At 43.7% G+C, this 16,834-nt stretch overlaps 2 long non-coding RNA genes across 4 annotated transcripts in view; one reads left to right on the plus strand and one right to left on the minus strand.

The window, feature by feature from the left end:
• Positions 1–11,715, plus strand: part of LOC148001183 (uncharacterized) — a 56,269-nt gene extending 44,554 nt beyond the window's left edge. The window contains exons 4-5 of the long non-coding RNA XR_015637686.1: positions 10,556–10,691; positions 11,442–11,715. This is a non-coding gene — a long non-coding RNA (uncharacterized LOC148001183). The remainder of the gene's footprint in view (positions 1–10,555; positions 10,692–11,441) is intronic.
• On the minus strand, positions 10,535–15,379 carry LOC102551594 (uncharacterized). 3 transcript variants are annotated; one of them, XR_015637689.1, is made up of 4 exons: positions 15,271–15,379; positions 13,283–13,475; positions 12,911–13,052; positions 10,535–11,973 (listed from the first exon to the last, which is right to left on the minus strand). It is a non-coding gene; the product is annotated as an uncharacterized LOC102551594 (long non-coding RNA). The 3 variants fall into 3 exon arrangements; XR_015637687.1 differs by lacking the exon at positions 15,271–15,379 and having other exon boundaries at positions 13,283–13,651; XR_015637688.1 differs by lacking the exon at positions 15,271–15,379 and having other exon boundaries at positions 11,192–11,973; positions 13,402–13,629.
• Between the last annotated feature and the right edge of the window lie 1,455 nt (positions 15,380–16,834).

Genomic DNA, 16,834 nt, shown 5'->3' on the forward strand with positions numbered 1-16,834 from the left:
TTATTTTATTTTCCCTCCCTATCTTGGCTCACGCTCCTGGTTTCTCTCTTCCTTGGAATCCTCTCCAGAGTAAGTTTCCTCAAGGTCTTATCCCAAACTTTCCTTTTGGTAGAACAGAACTGAAGCTGAAACTGTGATATTAAAAGTCTCTGTAAGACCTTGAAACATTGTTTCAATTAAGGAGAGATACTTTATAACTACCTGAAGAAATGGTTAGAGAGTCAGTCAGGAACCTCGGCATCCTCCACTGATCCCCGGAGTTGTGATCACTTAGGCTGTGTGAGCATTTATAGCCCAAGAGTATTCTGGCACAGGGCACGCCGCTGAGTCTCCGAGTCGATCTGCTGGGTCTTCTCAGCACAGCCTCTGTCAACAACCTTGACAGGTGAGTGAGGAGATGAACCAGCACTTGGTTCTTCTGTGAGCATGGTTGGCTTATAGACTTTATGTAGCACATCCATGTCAGCACTCCATTTTCTCTGACAATTTTAATTTCTTTTTACAAGAATATAGAAATTTGGACCCTGATACAGCTGTCTGCTGAGAGGCTCTGTCAGAGCCTAACAAATACAGAGGCAGATGCTCCCAGCAAACCATTGAACTGAGAACAGGGTCCCCAATGGAGGAGTTAGAGAAAGGATTGAAGGAGCTGAAGGGGTTTGCAATCCCATAAGAAAAACACACTATCAACCAACAAGACCCACCAGAGCTCTTGGGGACTAAATTACCATCCCAAGAGAACACAGAGATGGACCTATGGCTCCATCTGCATATGTAGCAGAGGATGGCCTTGTTGGGCATCAATGGGGGGAGAGGCCCTTGGTTCTGTCAAGGCTCGATGCTCCGATGCTCCGGTGTAGGGGATGTGAGGATGTGGGAGGGAGTGGGTGAGTGAGGGAGCAGTCTCATAGAGGCAGGGGGGTGGAATAGCATGTTTCTGGAGGGGAAGCTGGGAAATGGGATAACATTTAAATTGTAAATAAAAAATGCAATTAAAAAAACACAAAAAACTAAAACCAAAACAGACAAAAAACAGACAAAAAAATTTTCATACTTTTAAAAACTGTACTTGTTAATTTTCCTCGACCAACATGCTACCTTTGTTTACTGGGGTCCTTACTGTAGTGTTAAAGGCCCTGGTAAGCTGAAGGATGTTATTTGTAGTAAGGATATTACGCCTACCGCCATCTCTTGTATTTGCTATGTAATAGCTTTTGTGAAAACTAATTAAATTTAATCTAATGGCATCATTTCCTTCCAACAACATAGTGCACAGAACTTGAAGGCTATAAACTAGGGTAGCAGTGTTATGAACAAAGGAACCAAACAAGTAGGGGTTGTGGCTCCCATCAGAGAAGACTTAGGCCCCTCATTTAAATAACTGCCTTAAAAATCCAGGACTTGTCTTCCTATAATCACACAGAGAGCTGTCCTTTACTGTTACTTGACCTTTTTTTTTTTAATTCAATGGGGACATTACAATTACCGTCCCTGAAAGCATCTGTATCAGTTGCTTTTCTATTGTTGTGCTAAAACACCAGGAGGAAGGCAACTTATACAAGAAAGTGCTTAATTGGGCTTATGGTTTCAGAGGGTTCAAGTCCACAGGTCAAGGGGTGATGGGAACAGCTGAGAGCTCACATCGCAAACCATGAATAGGAGGCATAGAGACTCTGGGAATGAGTCTCAAAGCTTGTCATCTCCAGGGACACACCTCCTTCAAGCAGGCCACGCCTCCTAATCCTTCCCGAACAGTTCCATCAACTATGGACCAAGTATCCAAATACGTGAGCCTATTGGAGCCATTCTCTTTCGAACCGCCATGCCACCTTTTATTAATGTTAGCGGAACATTAGCCCTATGTTGAGCGTAGAGGTGAATGCCTCATAAAGACCACAGAGGCATCTTAAGTATTTCTGAACAAGAGAGAAGGGTCAGTGACCAGGACAGCTGACCATCATAAAGCTGTCACCCTCCTTGTTACATGTGCATACAGATATGTATATGTGTGTGTATATGTTCATAGAGTCAATCTTCTAGATTCTGTTCCATCATTTAAAGATCCCCTTTAGCCAGCACACTGACCATTTACACGCACGCACACACACACATACACACACACACACACACACACGTGCAGTTTTATGATTTCAATCATCATTGTTTAAACAATTCCATTGTGTTTGTGAATTGCTATCAGACACTCTGTTTCATAACCACAAAATCCTTAGTCCAAGGGGTATGCTTCCTCTTTGCAAGTAGTTTTATTTTTGTGGTCAGTCGGATCATTTGAGGGCCCCAATTTAGAAAGCAATTTAGGAAGGAATTTAAAGCAAATGATACAAACTCATTAAAATAAAATAGATCTCTCTCTCTCTCTCTCTCTCTCTCTCCCTCTCCCCCTCCCCCCATACACACATACACACATATATAATATATAATATATAATATATAATAAATATATAATATATAATATATAATAATATATAATATATTATATATATATAATCTTTTGACATTAAGAAGTTAGGATGCTGGGTTTCCATTACTATGACAAAATGCTTGAGATTATCAAGTTGGAAAGAAAGACAGTTAGCCTTGACTTGTTGTTTCGGAGGCCTGTGGCCAGTCTGTTGGCTCTCGTGGCCTTTGGGTCTGTGCTGATGCAGTGCAGGAGAGTAGGAGGCCATACTACCCTGGTGCATCAGCCAGGCTGCACTCTAGGAACATAGCAGCAGCAATGCATATATATACATACATATACATACATATACATACATATACATACAACACAAGAGTGTTCCCTTTAATATATATATATATATATATATATATACATATGTATGTATGTATATATATTAAAGGGAACACTCTTGTGTTGGCTTACACGGTACGGCTGGAGCAGGGTCTATGTCATGTTGCAGAGACTGAGAATCTGGATCTCACTCTGTCCACCGGACTGGACGCCTTAGCAGTCCCAATTTGGCAGAGAAGAACTATTGTTCTTCAGTCCACATTAGAAGCCGGAGGAAGCTGGTTTTAAGATCAGGGAAGGGTCAGGAGTGGCAGCCACAAGGCCGGTGAACTTGCCAGCGAGAGTGAAGCTCCAGTGAGGGAAGACCCAGAGACTTCTCCCCCTCCGTTGTACTTTCTCTGGGCTGATGGCAGGTCTTCTCACGTCATTTTAGGCCATTGAGACGTACCCACGGGTGAACGAGATGTACACAATCCTTTACAAAGAGTCGTTCACCGGACAATTCTGGGTTGTGTCAAAACTGCGCATCACATATGGTTGGAAGGAACATGGGCGAGGGAGAGGGACCAGGGAGTCACCGTTATCTGCAAGGGCGTTAGACTCCGCCCCTTAAGATTTCTACCATCCCACAAGAGCGCCACACAGAGGGCGAGCCTTCACCACACTGGCCTCCCCGTGGTAGCAGGGTGCTCATTTGTGCGGGACGCTTGTTTGTAAACTCACTCTAGACCATTTCACAAAATCTCAGTTCAGAATCTACTCAGAACAGTCAGGGCGTTGCTGGGGTGAGAGCGACCTTTACGGTGGGTGTTGACACCGGCGTATCTTAAAAGCTGTTCTTTCCCTGAACCCCCAGTGAACTAGACTATGGGGGGAGGGCGGCAATGGGGGGAGGGTTGGGAGGGGAACACCCATAAGGAAGGGGAGGGGGGAGGGGGATGTTTGCCCGGAAACCGGGAAAGGGAATAACACTTGAAATGTATATAAGAAATGCTCAAGTTAATAAAAAAAAAAAAAAAAAAAAAAAAAGCTGTTCTTTCCTGCTCTGAGTGGGAAGCTACAGTTCCTTGTGCTGTCAAACCTTATTCTCTTCATACTCTGAAGCCTCATTTGCTTTACCTCGTCTGTTTGTAATACACAGTTTTGATTGACATTTTTTTTTACCTTATCCTTGGGATCCTGAATTATTGTGGCCAGTGCTGGGTAAGCAGAAACTGCAGCCTTAGTTTCCATCATATAATCATTTGTTCTAAATATACGTCTCACCAAGAAAGAGATGCCAAGTAGAAATAGATCGTTATTATTTTTCTAATCTAAAATATCTAATTACACACTTAGCAGATTTTGTGAGTAGAACATCACATCTTAATGACTTTTAATGTTTGCCATAAATATACTTTCTCACCTTTATTTTCATTCGTTTTGTGTCTTCTAATAATAGGTGGATACATTTCCCTCATTTACTGGCAAAGTCTCTGTTGATATAGCCAAAAAAGAAACCAAAAACCAAAACCAAAACAAAACAAAAAAACCGATATGGGGAATCTTCTAATATTCTGACAAGCTAATAAGGAAAAATTCAGACCCCTTTTTGGTTAGGTCAAAAACAACAATTAGGAAAATAACCCATAACCACATTCTTTGGAAAGCAATTCTCTCGGGGCAGCGTCTGTCAGAGCCGGCGTGCTGTGCTGGGGGCCCGCTGTGTTAAGCTGCACTGAGAACTTACGATTTTCACAGGTGTGAAGCTATGCAGGTGACTTCGAACTCCGAGTGTGTCAAATGTCATGCTTAATTAAAAGGTGTTCCTTGCAAATTCAGATCTAAAATTAGATGTAAGAATTCAGTGCCTCTCCCCATTACTCCTGAAAAACTATACGTTGTACTTTGGGGTTTTATTAGATAACCTAAGCCCCCGGAGGCACGTTTTCTCTTCCATTTGAAAACGAGGAGGGTGACACTTCGCTGGTAACATATGCTAAGACTTAGCTACAGAGAGACTCTAGGTTTAAGTTGGACATTTATAGGTTGGCTGAATTCTAATTATAAGGAGAACAGGGTTTTTTCCCCCTCTGCTTCTCGGTTTAAAATTTGCTGGATTGTGTCACAGAGGCAGAAGTTACCGCTGTCGTCCTGACTGGCTATGCAATGTTAGCATCTCAGAAACGCCACCATTGCTCTTAAGGGTAGATACAACCAGTTTCATGAAAGGCCATAGCAGCTCTGTTCAGATTATTAGCTCGCCAGTGGTCACATCAGCATACTCCTCAGTGCTGTGATAACAGTGGTCGACCATTCATAAACTCAATTACCATTTAACCATCCGAAATTAACACATAGGTGCCTGTTTTTCCTAAAACACAAAATAAGGGCGCTAATGATTAATAACATGCTTCCACAGAGCTGAATTTTTAGCCATCGGATGCCGAAACGCAATTAGTCTTTGTTATTTAATATTTAACACTGAGAATTTCTACACGAGTGAGCTGAAAATTCCGCACATTAAAATTTAAATATCGGGAAGCTTATGGAAGTGCACGGAGCTTCCTGAAAGGGACGGAGATAAATTTAAATACAAGAGTGGTCTTAAAATCCAGCACTTTTCTAGGCAAATGACCTCTCGTAAATTCCCCCTTTTTCCCCTTGAGTCACAGGCTGCCTCGTTCGTTCGTCCGGTTTTGAAAATACACCGAGGACCATTGTCTGAGCTGCTGAACAACCCCTGTGGCATCATAGGCCGAGCAAAGATGCTGCCTCTGGAAGCTGCCTTGCTGTCTAACTTGCTCCGTACTCTGCTGTGGTTCCCTGATGACTGTGCACGGTGTTGATATTTGGGAACGCTGTCCATCAGCTTGGGGGTGGGGGGAGTTTCAGAAATCACACCAAAGACTTGAGATCCTAGTGGAATTGGTTAGAGGAGAGCCAGCATAAGAGCCCTTGCTTTGATGCTCCTCATAATAGCCAGCAAAACCCACCCTGGGCAGGCGTGAGAGCAGAGACCACTCTGATACGTACTCAGTTCTTTGGGGGTGATTATGGCTTATTGAGGCAGAAAACTTGTTGGAGTTCAAACTCTTTGAATTCCTTGTTCACTCAAGAGTGCGTCAGAAAAGAGTATTCAGTGTTTCATGTCACAAAAATCACCGACGGCCTAAATTGTTCCTATTTCTCTTTTGCATATGGTGTGCAAGACAGTGTCCCACCCTCTTCCGCAGCACCACAATGCTTTGATAGGGGCAGCATCGCCATAACAGCCCGCATTCAGGAACTTATATTTTATTCTTCTTTTCAGTGTACATAAAAATCCCAGCTTAGTCTCTTTTTGTCTTTTCGATCCTTTGAACCCTTTCAAGCTATGATTCAAGACTTTCTGGGCTTTGCTGGGGCTAGGCATTCACTGTAAACGCCGGCAGTCAATGCCTCAGTGAGACCACAAGCAAAACTCCGGAGTGTCTTAAGCAGGGGACCACACAACTCTTGTGAGAATTTGCATATTTTAGCAACTCCGTCGAGTGTGAATCTCAAAGCAAAGAATTCGGTTCATTAATTTCCTTCGTTAAATATCTTGGGTTGGAGACTTTTCTGACCACAGTGTTACCTGTGTCAGATTCTTGGGAAGGAGGCTACGGGGAGAGTCTAGATGGAGGTGCGAATCTTTGAAAACCGTGTTCGCATACCCAAGCCTGGCTTGGTAGTAGCACCGTGGAACATGTTTACTCTGTGGTGCGAGATTCTAGAATAAAGTGTTGATTCAGACACAAAAGTATATACACGTCCCGAAGTAGCCAACTGTGGGCTCAAAGGGAGCAAGGCCAAAGCTGGACTGCTCAGTTCACTTTCCAGCTCAGTAGCTGTCCTAATCCAGCTTCGCCAGCTGCTAACAAGATTGGGTCTGAAGTTTACCCCCACAATGAGATAATCAGATTACCAGCCACAAAGATCAAATAATGACCCAGCTTTCGAGCAAGTTCAGCAGGCCCTTGATAACACTGTGTGGTCCTTGAGGCTTGATTAAAAAAAATTAAATGGCTAAACTTTGCCTCAATATTTTGCATTAGGATTTTGGGTGACTTGATGGGTCTTTTCAAGGCACCACTTTCCTACCCTTCTACTGGTTTGAAATTAAGAGGTAGGAGCAAAGGAGGGTGCCCCGCTGTGCGATCATTCTTGAGCTGGGTTTTAAATGAAGCATGCAGAATTTTTAATTTGGTGGAGGAGGGAAGACAAGGCGAACGCAAAATCATTTGCGAGCAAGGAGTTGGGCTACAACAACAACAACAGCAGCAACAACAGCAAACCAACAGCCTCTCTCTCTGCTGCGTGCGGGTTTTCCAGCTCTGGACCAGAGTGGATGTGGTATTTTTTCTGCGAAGGGGGGAAAAGTTTGAAAGTTTGTGTTTTGGCTACTCGATGATAGCTGTTTCCAGTGGTAAAGGGATTATTCTGAGAGGCATACAAATGTGATTGTCTCACAGCAGATGGTGCGCACTGTTTCACCTTTGAGCAAAGTTAATTAAGCCAAGCATATTGGGCCCATAGAGAGGAAAGTGTAGATGAATATTGAGCGATCAAATTCAGTGTCTCCTTTTTTCATGCCTCTGCAATGGGACACAGAATCCCATTGAAAAAGAATTATGTACAGAATCAAATTAATTCACATCCAACTTTACTCTCTTCCCACGTTTTAACAGGGTGCGCACCAGGCCCTCAGAAGTTTTGTCTGCAATCAATGGGCCACACTGCAGTGTCCACTAAATTAAATGAACCAGCGCAGAAGATCTCTTGTGAGATATTAAAAGGGCGAGAGACTGTTTAATTCAAATCCTTCCGTAGAGTCTTTTCACAGCCCCCTTTCCTTGGTACAGTATAAATTATTAACTAACCTCTTTCATCCCAGATCAATTTACAAAACAGAAACAATTACCCCTTGTTAATGAGAACGAACGCTTCTGATAATTATGAAAGTTGCGTCTGCTTGTTCCCTCACAGACCCTTGTTTACAATCTAATTTAGAGTTGTGTGTGCAGGGAAATAAACCAAGGGTTTCCCAGTCAGCTCCGTGGCTGGTCAGGAAGCAATGGCCTTCTGCAAATGAACGGACCCTGAGGGATGCGGTCAGACACTTAGCTGCCTGAGTCACTCGTCTCTTCTCTGGATGGTGTGTGTAGGGTGCTAGCTACCGAGGGGGATGCTTTAAAGGACTGTGTTTTGCAAGGTGTTCAGACAGCTCTACAAATGGCCTGCCAGTCATTGCTCATGCCCAGGCTTTCCTTGGGAAGAGCCAAGGATTTCTCTGTGGCCTCCTGCCATGCCGAGGGCTCTGAGGTCTCAGGCAGGCTCCTGACCTTAACTTTATATTTCCCTTCAGGATCAGAGTTCAGAAGGATAAGGTAGACATTAGACTCCAAAGGAGCATGGAGACACAAACAGAAAGGCCGATTTTCATCTCAATTGGACATAAAGGGGTCGGAGGAAATGACTCAGATCTTTGAAAGAAAGGGCCCAGTCTGAGGTAGGCCTAGCAGCTGGGCTGCTGCACCTGGTCACCGTCTTTCCCAAGACTGGCCATCCCCCAGCCTCAGCTATTGTACTCAATACTCACGGTGAGTTCAGAGAGGACTAGTAATGCTGCAGCCTGGAGGAGGAGAAGGGGGTGTCCCTGCCAGGGAAGGAGGGGGTCAGTGTTGTTATCTGAGGTTGTTCTTGGCTGTGGAAAGGAAAAGTCCAAAGCAGGAAGAGTTTCAATAATCACATCGGTCACAGGGCCGGACATTCACACTCTGTGCTAGAGTAAGATGTCTGATGGGGGCGGGGGTGGGGAGGGAACAAATGACTCAAAGGCTTAGAAATGATTAACAAAGAAAGCGGCACCATTGTCTACTTGTGCTGAGAGGTAGATTTTTTTTTTCTACTTTAGAGCCTTCACGGGAGAAACAAAATCCTTAGGATCCGCCTTTGAAATTCACCAAAGGCTCCTTAGGAAGAAGCACTGAAGTAAGATGTCAAGGCAACTGTGCTGTCTCTTCCCGCCATGCCTGTCTTCCTTAGCCTGGTGTGGTGGGGCACATCTTCTAGTTGCAAACATGGTATGGACCATTCCCAGGTCCTCTCTACCCAAAGTTCCCTGTCACTAATGTCTTAGATGGTCAGAAGGCATGCCTCACAGTTAAAGTAATGTTACCACCGGATCCTGACTCAGGTCTGAGACCTTTTTAGCTCTTTGTGCTCTTCCGCTAATTCCCTTTTTTTTTTTTTTTTTTTTTTTGTCTCATGGTCTAATTCACACCCTGCTTGTGCTTGGGGTTGTGACGAGCTCCTTCTGTTGGATGATTTCGATGTTCTGGAGGGACTCTATGTTTTTCAGAGTGACCTTCAATTTTCCTCATGTCTTTCTCACAAGCAGACTTAGGTATTATGTATTTGAAGCAGACAAAACTGCCATCCATCCGCTACTGGTATCTGATAGCATCCAGGGTACTTGATGTCAACAGAACTCATCGCTCCTGGTCTCCTGGTGTTGGTTTCGTAAGTCAGTGAAATAGTGTGCCACTTTCCTGTACAGTACACTGCACACCTATACATCTATATAAATTATTTAGAATTTTACATGGAGACTTGTTCAACTTATCTGTTAGGTCTTTGTGTAGCGTCAGACTTACAATTCTCCCATCACTCTGGGCTGTAATCCAACAGTGCTTTATGGCGTAGCTGAAATTGTTCCAGACTCTGACATTTGGAGCTGCTCAGGTGGTTATAGGAACAGAGTTCTTTGGACAACCCCCCTGTAGGTCATTATTATTTCACGCTCTGTAATCACTCAATATTCTAGATTATTCCAGATCCAGAATCATCCTAGAATCATTTCTCTAGGAATCTCTTATATTGTGGTCTTAGAAGTCAAGATCTGCTACTGCTGCTAGATATTTTCAATGTGCTGTAAATTGTGAAGGAGAATAATTGTGTGTGTATGTGTGTGTGTGTGTGTGTGAGAGAGAGAGTATATGTGAGTGTATGTGAGCGTGTATATATGTGGATGTGAGCATGTGGGTGTGTGTATCAGTGTATGTGTGTGTGAGCATGTGAATGTGTATGTGTGTGAGTGTTGTATATTTGAGTGTGTGAATGAGTATGTGTATGTATGTATGTGTATGTATATGTGTGTGTATGTGTGTGTGTAAATATATGTGACGGAGTATGTGTGTGTGTATGAGTGTGTGTATGTGTGTGTGTATGAGTGTTGTATATGTGTGAGTATGCGTGTGTGTATATGTATGTGTGTGTGAGCATGTGAGTGTGTATATGAGTGTATGTGTGTGAGCACGTGATTGTGTATGTGTGTGAGTGTTGTATATGTGTGAGTGTGTGTGAATGTATGAATGAGTATGTGTATGTGTGTGGGGACATGTGAGTGTGTATATGAGTGTATGTGTGTGTGAGCACATGATTGTGTATGTGTGTGAGTGTTGTATATGTGTGAGTGTGTGTGAATGTATGAATGAGTATGTGTATGTGTGTGGGGACATGTGAGTGTGTATGGGTATGTGTGTGTGTATGTGTGTGTGGGTGTTTGTGTGAAATCTCCAATCCTAAGTTCTCGTCCATCTGCCCATCAGTCCATTGATCAATTAACCAGTTGGTCCATCCACCCATGTATCCATCCTTCCAAGCATTCATATATACAAAGACACTGGGGATGAAAACACGAAGACTACTCTTTGTAAACATGAATCATGTCTAGAGGCAGACCCTTAGATATTTACACAAACACCGCACACGATTTTGTTTGTTTTTATTTAACAGGTGTTTGCTGTACACATCCTGTGTAATTGACACTGCTTGGTGTCTGAGATTCACAGGGAGATGTGGTCCGATTTCCACTTTTGAAGAACTCCCACTTAGCATGGCAAGGGAGGGAACTAAAAAGCCTGGTGGACAGGTAACCATGGAACTGTGTGGCCTTCCTCCTCTAGAGGAAGAGCTGGAGGCTTGGGTCTGCATCCTCATCAAATAACTTTTCATCCTCATCAAATAACTTTGCAAAAGCTGATGGCATCCAAATTCCCATGGGACTAAAAATGCAGCCCCCGTCTCTCTGTGTGTTCCTGGTAATGGGCATGGGAGGTCTTTGGGGTCTTACCCATGTCCACAGTGTTTGTCCTGACCCCACCCTTAGAGCTGGGCACACACAGAGCATCCATGGCTGCTCCCAATACCTGCTCCATGAGGAGCATCTATGTCCCCTTCCCAGAGACCAGTGCCTTGCTTACTGCTGCCCCCATCTGGAGTTGGGATCCATCACAGCCCCTTCTGTGTCTGATGCACTGTGCTCCCTGGTGACTCTCTTTTTATTTAAATATGAAACTCTCTATTGGCTTAAAGATTTTTTTTTTGGAGACAGAATTGCCATCTCAGACAGGAATCACATGATAACATCTATATTTTACTTACAGAGGATTTTAATGATATACACAGAATGTCCATGTTCATTAATGAGCCTCAAAAAGTCACCCCAATAGCTGTGTAGAAGAGGACATGACTAGGGGTGTATTCTCTCTCCTCTCCTCTCTCTCTCTCTCTCTCTCTCTCCCCCCTCCCCCCCATCTTCCGGCCCCCATCTGCTCTCACCTGGAACCGCCCAGGACAAACATTGTTTATTTTTTCATTTTTGCTCTTCCGTGAGTTACAGGTCATCATGGAGGTGCAGCTCCCAGCCTAGCCTCCTCCTCTGCCTGGGCAGTCAGCTACCAGTCAGCAGACAGAGAGGAAATGACTAAAAATTGAATGGAGACTTCCAACAGGGCTGCGAGGAGATCTAGCCCATTTTTAGCACCTTTTAATGTGAAAATGTCTCTCAGCAGGGCTCCCTCCCCCCTTGTTTGTTTGGTTTTGCATCTGGAAGTGGACACAATCTTCTCAAATTACTCCTGCCAGACACCGAATTACAGCTCAGAAAGACAACCTTTTGATTGTTACCTCATTTCTGTTACACGCCAAAGCTGACCCAATGAGGCCTTCTCTCACTGAATTCCAGTGGAGCTAAAAAACCAAACAAAGCTGGTTTAGAGGATAGGGGAGAGCCTGGAGCAGTTCACCACCGCTGCTGGGATTTAGACTCAGCCTTGTGAGTCCCAGAAGAAGAACGCCCAAGAAACTTGTCAAGGCGGGGCCAGCGAACCGATGGGAACATGGTGACTGTCTCTACCTCCTTGGGGTTGCTCCTGAAGGGCAGGAAGAGAAGGAAGGGGTCAGAGTCATATGATAAAAGGACAAACTACCCTGTCATGGCAAAACTGACAAGGTTTTACTTTACTAAAATGTGGTTTGACTATGAAAAAGCAATCAATGGCTGACTCTTCACATAGTCTCCCAGATGCTGTTGTTACTGTTGAGAAAGGGAATTGTCACGTAGCCTAGTCAGCTGGCCTTGAACTCACTGTAGGCTGGCCTCAAACTTCTGCTGTTTCTGAGTCATACGTCCAAGTACTGGGATTATAAGCATATTACCATCACACTTAGGTCCATCTATTATTTGTGTCCAGTTATAACTGGATTTGTATGGAAAGGCTTGTTCCCCTTTCAACAAGGAGACACCAGGGACTATATGCCAGGTTCTGGGTCACATGAGTATCAACAACTGGTCAGAGGCATCCTCCCAGCTCTTCCAACACGGTGGTCATTATTTGACTGTCTAACCCTTTTTTTAACCCAATCACCCCAACTATACCATTAATTACAGAAGCGAACATACATGGGCTAATTGTCAGCTGCATTGCCTTATCTTTCTCAAAGGGCTTTCCTCTGCCTCAAGTTGTGTTTAATGCCAAATAATGTGTTAAAAAAATTTTTTTTAACCTATAGTTTGCTGTCCTCATTTGACCTAAGAACATCACAGAACTCTTTACTCAGATTTACGCCAGAAAACCAGGCTCACGAAGACTTAAGATGTCATTTCTAGATCCTATTTGGAACACAGAGTCCTCCCACAGTTGTCTCTGGATTTATCTAAAGCTTAGATGTTTAAATTCTCAAAGTTAGATTGTTCTTAGATTCAAGCAGTCGTCTGCTGTACAGATAACTCCTTCAAATGCAGTCAAAGTCTGGCCATCTTTGGTGACTGCAAGGGTCAGTTCTACCCAGCTTTCCAGTCTGACTGACCTGGAAGAGATCAAATTCCCTTCGAGGAACCGTGGCGCTGGCAACAGCCAAACCTTCAGCTTTCCCAGGGTTTCACCAGCTTCTTTCAAAGGTTAGGTTGACAAACACCAGAACGGTGGGAATGCAGGCACAGGAAATGAGCCTCGGAGAGGAAAGCAAGTCGAGATACCAAGTGTCATTTCCTAAATATTCAATATTAAGAAATATGCCAGATGTACAAAACATAGGATCGCTAACAGTATTTAAAAATTTTTTAATCAATGTTATTCTTAAGGTAGTTTTATGGTCACAGCAAAACCGAGTGCAAACCACATAAGACTTCTACATGTTTCCCAGCTCCAGGCATCCGGTCTCCCTACGGCTGACACTCACCGGAGTGGCGCACTTACAGTTGGTGTGAGTAGTTCCTTTTACATGTTCAGTTGTAAACGTTACTGGGGTGTTGTGCACATGCCACACACATGGGGCTTAGTGGAAAATCCGAAACTCACTTCTCCCACCTTTATGTGGGCGCTGACGTGCTCCAGTTTCCTTCTTGTTTCTGTGATTCTCTGACCATCAGCAGCTTAGGGAAGAGAGGGTTTATCTCAGTTCACAGGTCACAGATCATTGTTGAGGGAATTCAGGGCAGGAACTTGAGCAGAAACCGTGATGGATGTGCTGTAGGCTTGCTCAGACTCATGTTTAGCTAGCTTTTCCACAGAGTCTGAGATTGCCTAAGCAGAGAGTGGTTCCTCCCATAGTGGGCAGGGCCTCTTACATGAATTAGCCATTCAGGCGCTCTCTCCCAGACATGCGCACCGGTCAGTCTAATCTGAGCGATTCCTTGGTTGAGACTCAGCTCTCAGATGAGTCTAGGCTGTTTCAAGGTAAGAATTAAAGCTAACAAGGTCAGGTCACTATACTTGTATTGCAAGCACCGGTACTTAGGGAACCATAATACCCGGTGAATAGACTTTATAACTAAACCACTTCAGAGCAGTAGAATATACATACATACATATATATACATATATATATATATATATATATATATATATATATATATATAGTCACTCACAGACAGCCTTCAATGTTCTCCTCCCCAGGGCCCCTACCTGAATTTGAAGTTTACTCATTTGCATAAATTTTGCTCCAAGTCTTTGCACATCAGAATATGACGTTTCATCTCATTTTGTCTCCACAGGAATGACACTGTATGCACTCACTCCACAGTAAAGCGTCCCAGTCAGCACTGCACTAGACCACACTATACAATACTCTGTGCTGGCCCAGTAGCTCCAGCTTATTTCCTATGCTACACAATCCTTGTTCAATAACATCCATACCTTTTATTTGAGTTTACTATTCACCAATGTGTAGACTATTTTGGCAGTTGAAAGCGAGGCTTCTCAGGGTGTGGCCCATGCCCAAGACCTCAGCACTTGGGAGGTGGTAGCAGGAAGATAGTTCAAGGCTAACTTTGGCTATATAGTTAGTTTGGGGTTACCATACATGAGACCCAGTCTAAATAAAACCTCAAAAATTTATTTAAAATGACAGCTATAAATATTTTAAGCCTCTCTTACATACAAATGCTTCTTTATTATGAAATGGAATTTATAGCCATGTATGCTGTAGGCATAGGGCAGCTCTGGAGACAGGCTGGAGGATCGTATATCCAAGGTCTATAAATGCTGCAGAATCAAGGCCAGCCTGGGCAACTCAGTGAGCTCATCTACCAATAAGATGTAATGTGAGGACTCGTGGCCAAGTGCTGGCCTTGCAGGCTAAGTCCTGAGGTTCAATCACAGAGTCACAGGAAAACACCACATGCCCTGAGAAAATCTCAGGAATGGGTTTATAGATCATAGGTGGTCACATGATGTGTTCTAGCTTGTTGCACGGCTTGTCATGTGACTGCACACTGATGGTTTATGGGGTTTATAAATTTGCTCTTGGCTTCAAACTCTTGCAACACCCAGAATGAGGTGTGGCTCATAGGCTGGGTGAAGTTTCAATGTTACTTTAATCTGAATTTCACTGTCTTCTGGGGATGTTGGATATACATTTATGATCTTCCCCATTTGGGTTTTTGGATTTTTCTTTGAAGTGTGTCAATAGCACTTGCTCATAAGAATTTTATTTCCTTATATCTTAAAAAATAATAAAAAATTGCCATAAAAAGGTGGACAAGAAACAAAACAAAACATAATATTCCCTTAAACCAAAAGCTAATTCCAGGTCTACTCTAGACAGGTTTATCTATGGCTTGCCTGAGGAAGTTCATGGAAAAGGATTCTATGTACACCTATGTCCTGGTTACTTTCCCATGGCTGTGACCAAACATGTCCGACAGAAACAACGGAGGAAAGATTTACTTTGACTGAAATGTTCAGCAGTCTTCGCCTGTCGTGCAGAAGAGACAGAATTCTGGGAGGTAGCAGCGTGTGACCAGCATGTGACCAGAGACAGGCTCCGCCCCCTCCAAGCCATGGAAACATCCCTACAAGCTGGGGTCAGAGTGTTAAATCACACACCTGTGGGAGACGGTTGAGATTTCAACGGTCACCGGCTATGTTCAGAAAACAGAAGCCGTGTGCTCGTGTGCATGTACTTCTTACTACATATATGCTGAACGTAGGTTTGTGCGGACCGCAGCCTATCATCCGTGTCGCCATTTGCATATTTCTTTGTCGTATGCAAATATTACAGGTTGGAGGAGAAGAATGTGGTCTTGACACATAACCCCTGTGTGACATTTTGAGTGATCTGTCTCCTCTTCTCAGACGGTGGGTTGAAGCGATGGGTGGAGTAAAATTGAACCATGATCTAAGACCCTGAACAAGGCATGGGGGACTAGGAGGGTCCTGTCTGCTAGGGACCCAGACTACGCAAGCGGCTTCCATTTCCAGGAAAATAATGGAAATTTAATAAGACTCTACAGTTCCACCTTGCACTTTTCATCTGAAAACCTCAAGGCATTCAGGAAACATTAATTAATTAAGCTTTCCAACAGCCCTGTGAACTAGGTAAGGGTATAAGAAACACGCCTCTAGGGGGACGGTGCGGCAGCTGTTTGGAAGCGTACACGAATACTAAGTGGCAGGCGGTAAGGAACTACAGACACGGGCAATTAAAAAATGATGAGGGCCTGTGGGGTGGGGCTCTGTCCTGGAACTTGGCCCAGATCCCGGCATGGAGCATTAGGAGGAAGCAGGTCCTGCTTGGTCCGGCGCAAGTGCTGCGCGCCGGGACTCAGTCATTTGAAGTAAGCGCCTCATGAGGCTGCATCCTGAGACGAGATGAGTTTCGTCTATTTTCAATTTTAAAGTATGTTTTGACACAAGCTATTGATTCTTCATGTTCAAAACCCCTTTTTTCTTCTGAAGAGCGAGTAGAGGCAGGGCGGAAAATTCAGCAAAGTACAAGCCTTTCAGAGTGAAAGATCCGATTTTGATAGCCTTAAGATTTCTGTTGATTGTTTTTGTTTTGTTTTCTCATCTGGAGGCAAGAAAAAGGCAATAATAATAATAATAATAATAATAATAATAAATGAATGGTGCCCGTGTTTTGGATGTAAGAAGAAAATCCAAATGTTTATAAGAGTAAAGTTTAGATCTATTCATTCTGGCTGGGAACCGGTTGAGAGGATGGGCTGCCTGACTCCTCCCATCTGGCAATCGCCAACTTTATGACACCGAGTTACTCCTTTTCATCTGAAGACTTCAGGCAGAGAGGGGTTTTCCACTTAAGGTCTCCAGTTATTATTTCCATGCACAAGGAACCAATGGTGTGGGCTCAAATAGAAAGAGTAGGTTCAGGGAGGAATTATTGCTATAGCTATAAGAGAAGGCAGGAAATATTTCCACTCAGTGCCAAGGACCTCACAGACTGTGATACCATTCCACTTAATTTGTTCATTGGTACACTCGATACCCTTAT

This window comes from Rattus norvegicus, chromosome 14 (assembly GCF_021556685.1).
Source record: "Rattus norvegicus strain SHRSP/BbbUtx chromosome 14, alternate assembly SHRSP_T2T, whole genome shotgun sequence".
Taxonomy (NCBI): domain Eukaryota; kingdom Metazoa; phylum Chordata; class Mammalia; order Rodentia; family Muridae; genus Rattus; species Rattus norvegicus.